The sequence below is a fragment of the Rousettus aegyptiacus genome, unplaced genomic scaffold (genome assembly GCF_014176215.1).
Source record: "Rousettus aegyptiacus isolate mRouAeg1 unplaced genomic scaffold, mRouAeg1.p scaffold_m13_p_8, whole genome shotgun sequence".
Taxonomy (NCBI): Eukaryota; Metazoa; Chordata; class Mammalia; order Chiroptera; family Pteropodidae; genus Rousettus; species Rousettus aegyptiacus.
Window position 1 is genome coordinate 59,266,253 of NW_023416311.1, and position 19,080 is coordinate 59,285,332.

The following is a 19,080-nucleotide window of genomic DNA, read 5'->3' on the forward strand; positions in this document are numbered from 1 at the left end:
TAAAATAACCTTCCAATAATCATGTACCAGGACTAGAATCTAGTTCTTCTGGTTTCAGGGGAATATTCTTTGCATAATCATCATTGTAGTATTTTGTTTATCTAAAACTTTTTTTTCTTTTCCAAAATTGGTTTCCGTTTTCATTAGGAAGCATTGAATTAAGTCTGAGGTTTAGGTGCAATTCTGCCTGGGTAGATCAGGTTGGACTACATTAGTGATGAAAATTAGCACTTGTGTGTGCCACGAGCTTAAAATAAATAATGGCTAATGGAAATCATCTAGTGGACCTAAAAGCAATTTAGTATTTCTTTCTGTTTTTGCTTTGGTTTTAAAAAGAATATGCATATGTAGAGAGTTCTGAGTGGATTTAAAACAGGCAGGTGCTTATATTTTCTGAAGACACATTTTAAGCATCAAATATGGCTGATAAAATGCAATCAGTTTTATTTTTCTTAGGGTAAGGGATATGAGACACACACATATTTCTATTTATGCAGATAGATGAGTGTGTATGCATATCTATAACATATGTAGCGTGTGTGTGTGTGTGTGTGTGTGTGTGTGTGTGTGTGTATGGTATATAATACATAAACATGTATATGTTTAAGGTCCAGGGCTATGTTTGAATCAGTATGACGCTATTCCTATGGGCTACAACAGAAGTAAATGTGGAGGCGATATGTGGTTCTTGCAACTTCACTTAGGTAAATTAAATTTGGGGGGGGGCCAATTATCAGTACATAGGAATTAACAATCTGGACTAGGAGCAGTTCTCAGTCCCATCCTCCCTTGTACCCTCAATTCAAATTAGCTCCTTATCTTTGAATTAGGGCTGCACAATAGATTAGCTTTAATTTTGTGACAATGGAAGTGGGAACTTTGGAGCAGGAATCTCAAACAGCATTACATTTCTGAATTAAATGCTTAGGAAATTTTAATATAGCAATTGTTTAGAATCTGATAGTTTAGGTGACTTATAGAATGCTATACACATAGATAACTCTCTAATGGTAGGAGATGAATGTAAAAATTGTTCAATTATTTTTTTCTTTCATTTATTTCTGGCCTCATTTCTTTCCATGCCCTTTTGCATACTCTACTCCAGATATATTGATGTTCTCACTACTGCATGTTCCCCTGCCTGGGACATTATTCCTCCAAAAGACCATATGACTTACACTCTTACTTTCTCAGGTGTTTGCTCAAGAGTCACTTCCTCAGAGAAGTATTTGCTGACCAAACTCTCTGAAGCAGAGTACCCCAACACTCTAACTCCTTCTCCATGCTTTATGTTTTTTTATAGCACTTTTCACTAACAAGTTTTAATATACTGGTTTGTTCATTTATTTTTGTCTATCTTTTCGGTACGTGTAAGTTCCATGAGAATGAGGAATTTGTTTTGTTCTCTGATTGTCTCAAGGGCCCAGAACAGTAGCTGTCCTAAGTCAGTCCCCCTAAAGCCAGTCTTAATCAGAAGAATGATTTCATGCATTTATATTATCCATTTCACCTTCAGAGAGCACCTGCTACCGATGGGGATATGTGCCTTTGAAGGATTGCTGGTTAAAAACTGAGATATCCATTCTTTTTCCAAAACTTCTTTTTATTTCAAATAAGTTGAATCTGAAGAATTTTATAACTTTGGATTCAATTTTTTTACTATCAAATTAAAGCTAAAAATGCTGCCAGGAAGGAGGGAAAGCCAGATTGGAGGGGGAGGAGGCGAGAGGTAGAAGAAGGGGAAGCAGAGAGTTGGGGGAGGAGATGGCTGAAAGATCCAGGAAACCTGAGGAGAGGCAACAAAACCAATTAAAGTTAATGAACTACAGCTAAGCTTTTTATTTTAGTTTTTTTTTTTTTTTCTCCCTCTCATAGTATACCAGCCTTGACTTGGAACTATTTTTTCTTGGAGAGACACTTTCAAAAAGTAGATTATTTCCTCCCTACCCCCACACTCAGAAAAAAATAATATGACACTTTAATCAACTAAGGCATGAGGGTATATTTCGTGCAGCTATCTAGTGGATTTAGAACTTGGCCTTCAGCCTTGGTCCTACCACCCACTGAATTCTGGCAAAATTCCAGAACATCACAAGTCTCGTTCTCCTCTATCTTCACATAAGCTGAGAGAAAATCAGCCCTACTGAGTAGTTATCTGGAGACAGGAGGCGGAGGTCCAATTGTAGTATCTAATATTAGAAATAGAGACGCCTCCAATGGTTTTTGGCAGACTGAGCCTAGAAAGAGTGGTTCTGGCTCTCCTGCTCAAACGTCTTAAATAGTTTACATATCTGTTCGATTAATTTGGCTGGAAACATGATTGTAGTTAATGTATTAGGTATAAAAGATTAGAGGAAGATTCTTATCTCAGTTATACCCATTCTTTGGAATAACTTATTCTATCAAATGATGAGTGCTAATAATAATAAACCACTGGCATAATTATTGAATATTCTTTATAAACCACACACACATACCCAAATTTAAATATGAATGAAATATACTTCATTAACATTTTATATTCATTCAACATTTTGGCCAAATATTACATTCAAATTTATGATTCTATTTTAAAATGCAAAAAGTAGTATAAACTGATCTAAATTACTTCAAAAGACATTTAAAGTCTGAACAGACACTCAGGTTTCCCATTTGAAGGTGTTTTTAAATATTCTGCTTTTCACAATGATTCCTTTCTCCACCTATTGCCTTTACCTCAGGCTTAAAATTAGAATTTTTGTCTAATTCTTGGCTCTCATTTCATTTCATTCATTCCTTTTGGGATTCCTAAATGATATATAATACTTGTCTTCCTTCATAGAATTTGAGAATCATACGAGTAAAAGTTACCTTACTAAATATTTGGCTGGGTGCTAACTCACCTGTCTGTCACCCCTATTCCTTTTCTACTCTTGAAAATCCTAGGATAATCACTGTTGCTTGAGGTAACTCTTTTTTTTTTTTTTTTTTTTCTGAGAAAACCTAATGATTAGAAAGATTATTCTTATAGTGACTAAAAACATATATGTTGGAACTTTACTCATTGATCTTGGCTCATTTGGTGATTTATCCATTCATTCACACTCACTTATACAGGTGCTCAACAATTATTTACCAAGATTCTACCATGCATAGAGGCTATACTAGCTTAGTGCTCTAGAGCACCACAGAATCAGTCTATTTTTTTATTTACTCTCTCTCCTTTTTACAGTTGGAAAGACAAATTACATTTGTAAATATAAATATTTACTTTTGCTGACACAGTATATTTTTAAACTCTATTCTGTTTCTGGTCACTCTCATCCCAAAAAGTCTTTGTATGTGAATACATCTTTTTAAATGTGCAAACAAATAGGAGGGGGGATTTTTTACATTTTAAAAAAAGTAAAACCATTACCTCCCACATTTGAACATATGCTTTCTCTTAATATTTCTTTTTCTCTTCATATATTTCAGTGTTAGCATTATGTACTTATACTATCTGAAAACTTTAGATTTTGAAGTCAAGATGAAGGACAATTAGGTCAGGATTTCTCCATCTTGTGCTTGTGTGTGTGTGTGTGTGTGTGTGTGTGTGTGTGTATGTGTGTGTGTGTTTGAGAGAGAGAGAGGGAGAGAGAGAGAGAGAGAGGAACTCAACTTTCCTTTTTGTATAGTTTATCTTGCCAAAGAATTATTCTCCCTACCTATATAAAGAATGCAAACAATTAAATTAAAAAGGCATATTTGCCTTTCAAGTGTGTACTTTCTCAACAGGATGGACTCTTTTACAGTATAAGTCACTCTCTCCAATTTAAGCATGCTTCGAAATAATGGTTGAAATGATTTTAAAGCCACCTCCTATCAACTGCAGAAGGATATGAGATCAGCCCATATCCTTCTATTTTATTCATGATTTGTTGTAAAATGTGGCTTTTTGGTAGCAAAGTACAACACAGATTCATCCTGAAGTTAGTTTGGTTGGTTTGTTTCATCCTTGCAGTAATTGTCTCTTTTTCTTGATCTCTTGATCTAATATTTGAAAATCAGTTCCAGAATTGTGTCTGTATAATATCAAACTTAACTTTCTCTTCTCTCTAAGATCTACATATTCGAAGGTGAATAAAACATCTGCTTGTCTCCTGAGTAGCACCTGGGTACCAAGTGCAATTGTTGACTAAGTTGCTTTTCCCAGACAACTTTAGAGATGCCTTCCAGTTTGTCATGAAGTTTTTCAGTTAGATTTAGATGTTTAAATACATTTTACATGGCAAGATGCTTTTTTTCCTACACCATCCCAATTTTCATTTTCTAAATCAGTACTTATTTTGCATTTCCCAGTAAAAAAATGATTCTCCTTCATAGGATTAAGGCACCTTTGTTCTTGCTTCCTGGGGATACTGACAATAACACTATTATCTCCTGAAATTATTTTTTAACTTCCCAGCTGAATTTTCCATACCATATTCTACATTTCCACCAAATTGGAGGAATATATTTTCTTTTAACTTTCTATTTTAAAATGATTTAAGAATTTTAGAGATGTTTTAAAAAATAGTGCAAGTAACTAAACTTCATCTAGATTCCCTGAATGGTCATCCTCTCTTACTCCCACTCCTTTACATCTAAATGTTTCTGTGTATATTCTTTAAAAGAAGGAGGAGGAGGAGGAGGAGGAGGAGGAGGAGGAGGAGGAGGAGGAGGAGGAGGAGGAAGAGGAGGAGGTTTTCTTATATAACCAGAGTATAGTTATAGAAATTGAGAAATTAGCACTGATACTGATGAGGTTCAGGATGCCCTGCCCCTAAATATGGCACCTTGGCAAACTGAATATCTTAAGCTAAAGGAGTCTAAGAAAACTGTAGAGCAGGAAGTTCACTATGACCCCCACTCCCACTCACCTCACCCTTCCTCTCTGAGAGGAGATAAATCTCCCATGTGAAAAGTATCTTTTCTGTACTAGGAGGAAGGGAGACATTCTTATCACCAGAGACAGGGAATTTGGGGTCCCGAAATCTATACTACTAAATATAAGAAAAAACTAACCCTTATCTTTCTACCATTTACTACTCCTAGCCTAAACCCCTTGTCCTTTCAATTCATCACCAATTTATTGTTCCTTTTTCTAAAAGGTATAAAAGCTTTCTGCTCTAGTCATTTCATTTCTTCAGATCTTCATTCGCTTGTGAAGGTTCCCATGGACATGTAAAAATGAAAAAAAATACTGTACGCTTTTCTCTTGTTATTCTGTCTTTGTCAGTTTAATTTTCAGACCCAGCAAGAGACGCTGTGAGGGTCAAAGAAAGCTTTTTTCCTCCCCTAAAATACAATACAATGTTATAGTAAAACTATATAAGTAAAGAACTTATTTAAATGTTATCAGTTATTATAGTAATGTCACTTACAGCAAAGTAATCTTTTCTGGCCTGGCATCGCGTATTGCGCTTAGTTGCCATATCTCTTTAGTCTCCTTTGTTCTGAAAATGGTTTCTAGTCTTTCTTTGTCTTTCATGGCTTTGACATATTTGAGGAGTACAGACTAGTTATTTTGTAGCATGTCTCTCAATTTTGATGTGTCTGCTATTTCTTCATGATTGAATTCAGGTTAGACATTTTTAGCAGGAATACCGCAAAGGTGATGTTGTGTCCTTCTCAACAGGCACATGATATCCATTTGTCTCATTACTGGTGAATTAACTTTGATCATTTGGTTAAGGTGTTGTCTGCCAGGTTTCTCCCATAAACTTACTATTTCCCCCTTCATAATAAATAAGTATGTTGTGGCGATATACTTTGAGACTTTGTAAATATCCTCTCTCATCAAATATTCACCCTCTAGTGTTAGTATCCAAAGATGATTTGTGCCTGAATCAAATATTACAATAATTATTTCCACATATGGAGTTCTAATTTCATAATTATTCTATATTTGTTAGTTTGCATTTTTTTCTGTAAGGATGAGTTTTCCCTTATCCCTATTTTAATTATTTATTTACTTATATTACAATGGCCTTGTGAATTCTTATAGTCATTTAATTCAATGATTTATAAGCTGTTATTATTTATTTTATGCATGATTTTCCCATTTTGGTCAACAGAAGCCCTTTAAAGCTGACTTCAGTTATTTTGACATGTCCTCATTTGAAGTAGGGGGGCAAAAACACTTCGTATTTTTCCAGCCCCAACTTTGGCATCAGCCAATTTTCTAAGATTCTCTGTTTCCCTTCATTATAGAATAATGTTCAGGAACCAAGCTGTGGATGCTATGTGTAGCCATTGCTACTGGAGGATCATTGCTTCTAGGTGTTCAATAAGGTGCACGTGCGCGCGCGCACACACACACACACACTGTGTGTATATATATATATATATACACACAAATATAGTCTATATATTGTGTATTATATAATATATATAAATTTATACTATATAATTGCTATTTCATTTCCTATCATCTATCATCTATCTATCTATTTATCTATCATCTATCAATCATCTGTCTATCTTAGTTCATATTGATATCTCTAGTTGAAATTCAACATCAGAGTTCCTTTTCTTCCATAGTTGTAACTTTCTTCTCAGACAGTGGGAAATTTGGCTGGCTGTCTATATTTTGATGTGTCAGAGAAAGCCTGCTTTTCCCCTTGAAAACCCTGACAGTGTTTTTGGTTACAAATTAAATCATTAAAGGCAAAATAAAGAAATAGTTGTACGTTGTAAACCATTAGGGAGAATAGTGAATTCTCTGAATATTTTTCCTGTATTTTCCCCCAGAAACACCATACTCTTCACCCATGGAATTTTTAAGCAGCCATATACTTGTGTTATCTTAGAGATTATCTTTAGATAGTGGCCTTACTTCACCTCTGAGGGGCTTTGCCCCACTCAATAGTTGGTGTGAGTCTTTTGCATCAAGTATGTCATGAAGTCAGCAGTGACACACCACAGGCAGGCCTGTGGGAGCACTCCAGTCCAGTCACAAGTAATAAGAGACACATGTCTGTAAATAACAAAAACAAAAACAAAAATAAAACCAAATAAAATCAGTCTGATTTATATTATAACCATGCCTCAGTAAATTTAAACATTTTTGATGAGAAAGTCTTCTTCCTTGCTGGGACGAAATGCTCCTATGTTGCTTGCTGGTCTATCACCAAGGTTAGTCAAAACGACTCAACTATCATGGCATGAAAATGCAACTGGACTGTGCCATTGTCACTATGCTCTTGTGTTTTCAACATTATGCTTCATATTTATTTGAATTTCCAGGTGAAGAATTTGTCCGCCCCACCCCCACCCCTCAGATCAACCAGATTTAAGACAGTAAATAAATCACTACAATTATTGTTTCTCAAATGGGAATGATAAACAGGCCCTTTTAAAATGAAAAAGACATTCTTATAACTCATTTGACATATACCTTGAACCCAATTTGAGAAAGAATGACTTAAGAAACACATGTTTAATTTTTGAATAGTTTATTTATTAGATTATGAATTATCACTTCAAAGAAGTTTCTTTATAACTGATAAAGTATTTTTAAGTTTACCATCAAAATGACTAATAATATACAAAAAATATTCGGTAGACCTTCTAATTTTCCAGAGTACATTTTCAAACCCTGGTTTGAGAAATCCTGGGCTAGATTTTGAAATTGTTCTCTTGTGTCATTCAAATAAACATCTAGAGAAGCTATCAGATCTGAGAATATCTACAACAGTCTGAAATATTCTTTTCTCAGCATTTTGCTTTAATCTTTCTCTGGATACCAGACTTTCTCATTCTTACAGATTCTATGATATATTAGTTTTACTGAACAAACACCATTTATGCTTATGTCTTGAGTAGTATCAATTTGAGTTGAAAACATGCCGATTTTGTTAACATCCTTAAATTCTTTCAAAACTATGATGAGCCCTTAAAAAACATTGGGTCATGATAAAGACCATTTTAGAATAAATGACTATAATTATTAAATTTTAGAAGATATACACTCAGCTAATGGCAAGAGGGAGGTCCAAGTTATTCTTTGCTCTCATTTTAGAAAAGCACTATGTAAAGAATATCTAGAATCTATCCTTCAGATAGAAACAAAAATTCTAGGTAGAAGATTTCTTACTTCCTATACTATAAATCTGAGAATTAATATTAAAAAATGATTAACTCAATTCCCTCAAATTTAAACTTTTTTCTTCTTTATGATTTTATAAAAATAGAATTCTCTGAGGCCATCTGGGCCATTTTTTTTTTTTCCAACAATAGCAAAAATGAAGCATTGTTCTATTTATTGATAAAAACTGTATTAACTAGGACTTTAATAGTTTTAGAATTTATTTAATTTGATATTGATTAGAGATAGAGCTTAATTTTAATATCTATTTAAAATGGATGTGTACAGTATAAACTGTAAGATTTTTAACACTTTTGAATGCTACTTAATTAAAAAGTTTTAAAGAGTTTACAACATAGTTTGGATGCCAACGGGTGTTGTTAAACAAACAATCTCTACTGATGCTGATCAACTCTTTCTTTACTTAGTAGCAGCATAAATGTTCTACTTCCTGAAGATTGGATTTCTAACCTAATTCTTTGATTAACTAGCTTTGTGAGGTTGAGGAATTTACTTAACCTCTCTCAAACTCAATTTAATCTTGTAAAATTAAAATGAGAGTACCTCGCCCTGTCCAGCCCACTTCACAATAATATCAAGAGGTCAAATGAGATTATTGCATTTGAAAGTGCTTTGTAATTTGCAAAGCACTATATAAATTTAAACATTTTTATTATTGAATATGCGAAATATTTTGTGGACCTGTCTATATTTGAGTTTACTACATCCTAAAAATGATTATCTAGAACAGTGTTTTTCAAACTTCAGTATGCATTAGAATCACCTGAAGGGGTCATTAAAACAGTTTGCTATGCCTACTCCTAGAGTTTCTGATTTCATTGATCTGGGGTGGGACATGAAAATTTGCATTTACAGCAGTTTCCCAGGAGAGGTTGCAATTGCTAGTCCAGGCACCACAGTTTAAGAATCACGAATCTAGAATTCAGGGCTACATTTTCCCACATGTGACAAATACTTAGCAAATAATATCATTTAAAATATTTCAAATAATGAAATTTACCCCCTTAAGTACTTTCCTTATGCTTTTATCCTCAAGTTTATTTCCATTGCCAGTAAAATAATAGCCTCATTGAATCAGACTCAAGTGTTCATAATGTGTGATAGTCTGCAGCATACTTTATGCTGTAGCTTCTTAGTTCTGATCATGAGACCATTTTCAGCTGAGCAGATTCCACGGTTGAGAATGTTTGTCCCAATAGTCAGGCCATCTGAACAGAGTAGTGAGTCTGTAAATGTGTTCTTTATTTTCTTGGTGTATATGTGAATTTTTAAATTAAAAAGCAAAATTATAAACATTCAGTCTTTTCCTAAAATTCAAATATTCTTTGAAAGAAGTGATTTAAATCATAGTAGAGAAGACTAGAAGAACTGAGCTGCTCAAATATAGTTTCCTACTCATTACAAAGAATACATATGTTCTAAGTTATTTTCAGAATATCTTGCCTTTTCACACTTTGGGGAGGCCATATCACCTTAATAAATCACTGGAAAAATTATGGTAAATGTCTCTGAAAATAACTTACCACTGGAATAGAAATTATTAATGAAGGGAAAAATTTTTTAACACCTACAGCACCTGGTATTCCTAGGTGGTCTCCCATCCAAGTACTAACCAATAAAGGATATTTTTGATAACAAAGGAAAATGAAACATTCCTGAAGCTATGCAAGCTAGAATAGAAACATGTAGAAAAAAATCTACTTAGATTGTATGTTTCAAGTTTCATTGACCTTAAAATTAATTTAAATGAACTGAGTGTATTTTCCATGAAATGATCCTGAATGTACTGAGGTCAAAATGACTTGGATACTAACTTTTGTTTAAGTTTTCTATTTAAAAACTAGATTCCAAGATCAAGGCTCTAAGGAAGTTGGCTAAATTAGATGATTTCTTTTTCCTCTTTGTATGTATTGTTTTACCAGGGACAGATTCCTTCTTAAATTAGACTAGTTCTTTTCATACAGTGTCTTCAGGAAGTATAGTTGGACCAAATAGCAAAAAATACCAGCCAGAGGATTTATGCACATTGAAACGTATGGCAAAAATAAATAAATAAATTTTGGCTCTTTTTCTAACTCTGAAGGAAAATCTTTCTTCTGGTTCTCTACCCTGAACATGAATCATCAAAAGGAACCGAAAAAGTAATTGTTGGAAATATTACAAATGTTCCCAGAATATGTGATTGTCTCTTAAAGGTTATATCAAGGTTGTCTGGCACTTCCAAAGTGCATGGCCATCTCACACAGACATTGTATAAAACATCTGGAACATAAAAACACACTTAAAAACAAAGACTGGAGAAATGTGAACTGATTTTGATCTCCTTTCAGGAATTATATTCCTTAGACAAAAGGCTGACACTATCACAATTTGGCCCATACAGAAACCCAGCTTTGTTTTTGAGAAATCTTGGACTGCAAAGATTAGAATCTTGTAATTCGTCCTTGTTAAACCATTTTTGAAATGACATTAATTAAGTACTGTACCTATACTACTTTAATCCAGGAGCAGTAGCTATACTGTTGTAATACATTACAATTTAAATTGCAAATAATAAAATTCATTCTTGATAGAAGATTCTCTCCCCTCCAATTTATGAAATAGAAACTTTGTTATTATTACTCCAAAACCATAATATCCCTAGATTTCTCTTGTTGATGAAACTACCCTTTATTCCAAGGCATGCAACTTAGTGAAGGTGCAGGTGTAAGTTAAGAAATGATATTGAAACCCAGGAGAATGAGCCATATTTGGAATGCCAAGCAGAATTACACAAAAGGTACAAATCAAAGATCCCTGCAGAGTTACAGAGCAGTGGAAGCTGTCCTGTCACTCAGGTTAAAAAGCAAAAAGTGAAACGGAAAAACTAATATCATCTGCTGTGTGATAATGAAGAAAAAAAGTTATGTAATGGCAGCTGAAGACCGTTGTTATTGTTCTCACTTAATCATTGGGTCCAAGATTCTCAATCTGTTCTTAAATATTTTTCAAAATCAGGTAATTATTAGGACTTGTGACCCCCCATTAACAAAATGGCAAGATCTACCAGATATCAATCTTTCCTGATGGATTCTTGTTTGAATAGAAAAAAACAGACTCAAAGTTGAATTTTTTCAACTTTGCTTAATTTCTTTATGTGACTTTCTAAAATATTTGTAGTACCTCTAGGCACTAATCTGGTGCTAAAATATCTTTGTTTTTCTTTTCCACAAAGAAATGGTTCCTTTCTATATGTGTGATTAGATATTATGTCTTATGACATATCATTTGGAATCTCACAGTTTGAACATATGTCTGCTATTCCTCTTCTTGGAGTCTCTTTCTTTTCCAAGTAATTTCTTTTTTAGTTTGGATTAAATGTACTATTGCCTGGTTGACAAACCAAATGACTTAGAAAGGCATGTTTCTTGATTACTACATGAAGATAGATAACTGATTCATGCATTTGTATTCTGCTTTTGATAATGTCAAAGGCCCATTTTTCTCTTCCCTCTCCCTGCACTAATGATGATGGCCATTTACTTTCTCTACTTAGAATTAACCTTCAAGGCAGTTCATTAGGGGAATCGGAGCTCCCATTACTGAGGCGCTATTGATTAAGTCACAACAAAATTGGTTTAGGGCCTTAAATTCAGTTACTGGATTGGTAAAATTTTGGTTTAAATCCTTTATGGTTACATGGTTACTTGTGTTTATCATTTAGAAGACACCAGCAAAAAACAAAGACAGTTCAAAAGTTGGTATTTAATGCTCTGTCGGTGGACTCAAATTTTGCCATCTATTACATCAAATGTAAATGGTATCATTATGTCTATTCTGAACTCACTCTGTACTTCCTGTTTCTGTCTATTTTTCTGTCTGCACTAAATTGGCTTGATAGATACACCTCTATGCTCTCTCACATTTAAATTAAATCCCTTAATTGCAAAATTTAAAATTAGGCCTGTCTTGTTTTTTACTTTAAATGTCAGATTCTTGGGAAGACACTGGCCTAATGGGCCTGTTAGTAATTACGCACTCAATCAATCAATACAAGTTTCACCATGTTTTTATTGTGTCAGATTAGTTCAGAATATTAGAACTTCTCCCCTTATTTGAAGTCTGATAGCTCTTGCGAGGTGTTTAGTATTGATCTGTGCTTTATTCACCTTCTTGTGGCATTTGGGAGGGACCACCAAGTAGCAATTAGATCACAATTCCTAAATTGTGGTAAGAATGGATTAGGTGTTCACCAATTACTGTTCTGATAACAATTCTCAAAGGGCGGGGCTCATCTTGTGAGGTTTTCTCAGATCCTGCCAATCACTGTCAGGAGCTTTTAAATAGAAACACTTTTCAACACTTTGGAAGCTCCTGAAAAAGACATACATTTTTCTTTTGTTGTCTCTTTAGGTTTCTTTCTGTTAATGACTGCTGCCAAGATATATAAATGGAATGGTTCAGTTAAGAGAAGAATCTATCTGAGGTTTGAAAAGTTTCCTGCCCCATGACAATTTTTCTCTCATTTTGTGATTGAGTTGGGACAGAAAATACAAGATAAGGAAGCAGAGGCTCTTTTTCAGCTATTACAGTTGAACCACCAGAGAGCAGCTGACTCCTTAGACAACTTCCCTGGCTGACTTATGACTCGAGACTCAGAAACTCCAGCACTTTGGAAAAGAGAATTTAGACCTGCTGAGATTAAATATGAATGTCTGGAATTCATAAGGAAAGATCACATTTGGCCCCCATAATTTATCGAAATGGATAATAAAATGAATTCTGGAATAAGTACCTATATTTTGGAATTTGCAAAGAACTGAGGTTATCATATTAATATCTATGAAAGGTAAAGAACTAGTCCTAGACTGGAGGAACTATCCTGGTTTAACACCACAAGAACTCTTCTATGTCCAGGGAAAACCAGAACAGTTAGTTGGTCACCCAAAAAAGGGATATGAGACTAGTAGAGACATTTTTCATTCTCTTTTTTTCATTGAGCTTCCTTTGTATTATGTATTCAGATATGTGCATTAAGGACTTTATTTGTATGTTTATAAGTATAGCCATGCATGTTATATATATTCAGTGATTTTAAAAAATGGTTTGGTAGATGTATCATTGGAGAAGAGCAGAGGTACAGAATATTCAAAACTGTGAATTCCAATAGCCACTTTAATGGGTGAAATGGAGCAGTTCTCACTCATAGGAGATTTTTGAAATGTAAGTCAAGGCATATTTAAACAGAGGTTCACTAATATTACCACATTTATGCTTAGACATATAGTTATTACCTTAAAATCAGTGTTGTATAATCTGACCCGCTAATGGACAAAGGCAGGTGTGACTTTGTCTTGAGAAATCCACAGAGTAAGTTATTCGCCTTGAGAGTTCATTTTATATTTCTATCGACATGAATGATAGGTAGCAATGTTTACAAAAGTTGGCATATACACAGAAACCAAGATGGGAATTTGAATCTCTCTGGAATTTTTCTCAGATCAATTTAATAAAATATTTATGAAGATAGTTTTTCTGTGGAGATCTTGATTGGGCTGAATTGAGTCAATGCACTGTATGGTTATAATACCAGAGGAACTGAGCAATCAATCGTGGGGAAGCATGGGGGCACTGATATGCAGGGTCTAAATAGCTAGGACTCAGAAGTAAAACTTGCTTAAGATAGTATTTTATGTGATACTGTTAGCATAAGCATAGTGGCTGGTAGACCTTCAAATTCATGTGAATTATGATATTCCTAAAAGGAGGAGAATTTTCAAATACCTATTTTTAAAGTGGAGAAGAAAGAAATGGAGAGAATTGAAGCAGAAAGATTCTTTAGTACAGTAGATTGCTTATGCTATTTCCATATACAAATTCATTCCATCTATTTAATTTTGATTTTATATTAGCCTTTGCCATCAAATAACATATTTGTAGTAACTCAAACAATGCAAAAGCATAACAAAAGAAAGATTTAAACTAGTGCCATAACAAAAATAAAACTATTATTAGTGCTGTTAAAAAGGCTCTGATACCAGTTGGTGAGATTAGGAAAGGTTTTACTGAAGACATAACTGATGAGATAAAACTTGAAGGGTGGGTAAACTATTAGTAGAAAAATGAGGAGAATATTTTGGCCAAAGAAAATGGTATTACCAAAATCCCTGGTTTGGCAGACCACAAGGAACAATAAGCAATACAATTTTCTGAAATGTAGGATAAAGGTAAGAGAAAAATGTGATGCAAAATTAGAAAGATAGGATAGATTTACAATAAGATCTTAGGTGACAGAATGAAGAAGTGGTATAGTAGGAAATGGAGGAAATCTGATGGATTTTAAGAAAGAAAGTGGCATAATTGGCATGTTGAAAAAATACAATTCTGGTAGAGGTGTTAAGGCTGCATCGAGTGAGGAAAAACTGTATGTAGAGAGATTAGTTCAGCAGCTCTTATGAGGGTCAAAAAATTAGATATGAAAGGTTGATTGAGAATAGAGAAAAGGATTAGACCGAGGTCAGAGGATCACTGATGACAGTTAGACTCTATAGCACTTGGCACCTTATGGCTCATAGGGTGGAGGAAAAAGAGTTGAAAGATAATTCCGAATTTTGTACATGGGTGAATGGACGATGGACTGCTGGTTCAAATGAATAGAAGTAGAAGTAATAGATTGTTTAGAAGGAGATAGATGTTGAACTAGCTTAATTTGAAAGGACAGTGAGTTGGCCATGGGTAGCTATCCTGAGAGCAGCTGAGGAGTCTACTGTGCAGTCTACTGAGGAGTCTACTATTTTGTCTGAGCAAAGACCAGTTAAGGAAAATCAAAAAAATAATTTTTGTAAGGGAATATATACATACATATAAATATATAAAATATATTTGCAACTAAATTATTTTTAGTTGCAATTTATCTATCATTGCTGGAGGGGTTTTATTTGTTTTTGACAATTTTTTTCATTACATAAACTAGACCACATATTTTGTGGATGATGAAAACTGGTAGTGCAGGGACAGGGATCTGGAAAATCTGGAAGTGTAAAGTTAATTTGGCATGAAAATTTAGCCTCAACCTGACTCCAAGTATCAGCCCATTAGAAGAGACCAGGGTGCTGGTTAAAGTACAGAGGGGGTGGCACCATCAAGGCTGATGACTGAGGGAAGGAGGCTCTTTATTGCTGGCAGAACATGTGACAGCATGGAAGGAGCTTGTGGACTCAAAATACTATATACAAGAATTAGTCCACTTTTCAACTACTAATGAATATATTATCAAGAGGGAACATACATGTTGTATCACTTTTCAGAGAAGGGAACATGTATGAAGTCCTACTGAAATCTTTACTCTAGGGTCTGTTTCTCTTTCATGTCTTTGCAACATACTGTCTAATAACTTCTAAGTGAAACCCTAAATACATCCTCACCAGCAGTCAGCTCTGTTTGTAGCTAAGGTATACAGCAGTGGCATGCTTTCTAGCTCTGCTAGTGGTTGTGGTAAATAGTAGAACTCTTGGCTAGATAACTATATTAGGAAGGATAGGCTAGTACATGCTTCAGTAAAAAATATACCATATAATCTCAATAGTTTAATATGACAAAGTCTGGTGAAGGGCACCAGTGTTTCTTCCTCAAGTAGTGACTCAGAAATCCGGGTTCACTTCATTTTGTGCCTCTACCATCTCAACACATGGCTTCCAAGGGGGGCACCAAAGGAAAAAAGGGATTCAGAGGAGGTACTGTGATCTGAACTGTCACAACCTTGACATGATTTGTGTCACTTCTACACATAGTCCTTTGGGAACCAGAAATAGCCCTCTAATTTTAATCTAACTGTAAGGGAGGCTGGGGAATGTAGAAAATCATATGGATATTTGATAAGTAAGTGTTTCTGCCATGATCCAACCTTCTAGTCACACAAAACATCTCCTTGTTCCTTTCATCCCACTCGCAGAACAAACTCGATCCTTCCTCAAGGAGATGATCTAAAATATGTTCAATTACTGAGTCCAAATCAAAGTACAGGAACTCTGTACTCATGATAGCTTCCAAATTAGGTCTACTTGTGTCTTTACTTTTTCCAGAGTTCCATAAACTTGAAAAACAAATGATATCTGCCCCCAAACACAATCGAATACCTTAATTAGAAAAAGGAAAGCATTAGAAACAGTCTGCAGTCGTTGGCTCATAGCAAATCTGAAATACCACTGCACAGATAAGGTGAAGGCCCCTACCTTGACAGGGTGGGGGTGGGCAGGGAACGGGTGGGAATTTCCTTAATTAGGTTATAATTCTGCTCTATTCATTTGTCTATTGTTCTCAGTGGTCCCAGGTGAAGTGGATGCTGAGGAATGCGCCCTCTTTAACTTTAGCACCTTTTTCTCAGCTGACTTCCTGCTCTTAGAAGGCTGGGAGTTCAAGAAGTTATTTTAGGTCTTGAGCAAACAGATGATTTTTCAACCAGTCCTGTGATTTCTTAAACAATGAAGTCCATTTAAAAACTTAATAGGTTTTAAATTTGTTTGTTTTCAGTAAGTTTCATGTTCCAGATGCCCACTCTCAAGTTTTGTTTAAGATGTCCTTTAATCTTCATTATGTCTTTGCTCCTAACACCTTTCTCTCTCAATGTTATAGTGGCTACTTTGAAGCTATTAGGCTTGAATTAAATGACCACATCCATAATTTGAACTTTGCAATGAATCACTTTATTAACTCAGAATGTTTGCAGTATCACGAATTAGAGGCTATACAGGTTTGGGAAGAGAAAATGTTAAAATCATTCACATCCATGGTTCTCAGTGCCTTCCAGGAGAGATTGTCAATAACTGGATACATGGGTGATGCTAGTGCTCCTGATGTCTAGTATATCTAGTGGGTAGAGGCCAGGGAAGCTGCTAAACATTCCACAATGCACAGGGAAGCCCCCCACAACGAAGGATTATCTGACCCAAGGTGTCGAGAGTGTCAGTGTCAAAGTTGAGAACCCCACCTCCCAATGTGCATCGACATATTCCAGAACTTCCCACTTTTGGTTATTCCAAAAATTTTCAACAGTTTTTAGTTAATTTGAGAGCTAGTCACCTCTGTCAAATTTCTTTAGAATATCTAGGATTGATATTCTGGGATATAAAATCAATATTCAATGATATTTTACCATCTTGGAGAAAACTAGCTATGTTTATTTTACATATTTTGATATAAATATATGATATGTCCTTTACACAATTCTAAGCCCATAGCGTCTACCTAACGATATTTCAGAATAAGCTGTTTCCGGTGTTTCTTGCCATAAAATTCTGGAAATATAATTGACCAAATGCAATAGTGATTATTAGAAAAAGTAAATTAAAAAAATGTCTATAGTTTACATGTGAGGTGATATTAAAATTGGATTACTGGGAAGTTACTGACTGACATTTTTACGTTTCCTGCCCTGCACCTCCCCCCCCACCCCATTCTTTAAATGGTTTAGAGCAACTGATAATTAGTATTTGCTTTAAGAGTTAATATTGTTATGAAAGTTAACTTGATTTTAGAGTTTACTACTTAGTGACAAAGACTGGAAAATGCTACAAAATGAACTTTTTATATACTAAGTTATTGCTCAAAATTACTAGTCTTATCTGCAAAAGAATGTTTTTGAATTAAAGGATTTATGTAATCTTTGTCTTCTCATCCATTATCAATACATTTTTCATTTATATTGTTATGTCTGTTTCCTTCTGGTGCTCATCTTAGCTCTAGAGAAAAGGAACGCTTGAAGGAAATGCCCCTTGGGTATTTCTCTGTTCCCTAAAGCACATGTCTTCATAATAACCACAAACTTACATTGCTCAATAAATATAAGGAGAGTTTATTACAATCTGCTACATTTCTGCACTCCCTAAGCCTTATTTCCATTTTGTCTTCTGTGACAGTTTTAGATTCGAAGCACATGGATCATTTGTTTTAAATGATATACTTATTTTTGCAGAGAAAGAAAAGCAGCCAAAAATTAGAGAAACTGTTCAATTTCTTATAATTAGAATTGTCATAAGTAGAATGCCAGCTTGTTCACCTTGTCCTCTGCCCTAACATAAAACTATTCTATATCTTTTTTGTAGTTATGAGTAATACCCCAAATATTTTACAGCACAGTGATGAGTCACAAAATATAGGACCTATAAATACTTTTGTTCTCGAGAAACAATGAAGCTATCTATTCTTTCACATTCGCCCACCTCATATGCAGTTTTATTTAAGGTTAAACTTTTTTTTTTAATCTTTTTTCCTACTTCAAACATTTAATCTCCCGTACAAGTTATGTTTTCTAGTAAACTGTTTCATTTGATTTGATGCTTCATAAATGTATCTAAATCTAGCCCATCATGCACTGCTAGCTACACCTAATCACAGACACAGGTCTGAATTACTCCATTCCTATTTAAAGAAAAAGAACAAAAAGTAAGAATGGCAGATGTGTTTATAATTAATATCCTACTGGGTTAATCAGCAGGTCCCTGGGAATCCTATGAGACTTTTGATGTATTCAGAAAATCACTGCCTTGATCTCTATACTGCTTTTGAATATACATACAACTGTTAACATTTTTGGAAATGTGATCCTTGCAAATAAGGTAGTAAATAACATTAAGTCACAGACTTGTCTCTTTGAATGACCTAATTCCATGCTTGATTTTGACTATTTCAGTGAGGCATGTTTAAAAAGTATAGCCAATACTATGTTCAAGTGCTGCAGTTTACTAACATTGCATTCAACATTTCTTTTAGGTATTTGGAACTATTTGAAGTACTGCTCTTCTAAAACTAACTACAAGCAAGGTAGGCTTTTTTTGAAATGGATATTTCAGAATTGTTGAATTGTTGAGTACTTGTGAATGTGAGGACTTAAAAGTCATGGTGATTCATTGCAAGGGAAAGCTGGGAGAAGGGGTAATTTATAAGAAAAACTCAGGCTTTAGAGTGAGACAACGCTGAGCTACAGCCTTAGTCTC

General features: G+C 34.5%; 1 long non-coding RNA gene across 1 annotated transcript in view; it reads left to right on the plus strand.

The window, feature by feature from the left end:
* LOC107497181 overlaps positions 1–19,080 on the plus strand; it is a 242,430-nt gene that overhangs the window by 203,803 nt on the left and 19,547 nt on the right. The window contains exon 7 of the long non-coding RNA XR_004952608.1: positions 18,857–18,907. This is a non-coding gene — a long non-coding RNA (uncharacterized LOC107497181). The remainder of the gene's footprint in view (positions 1–18,856; positions 18,908–19,080) is intronic.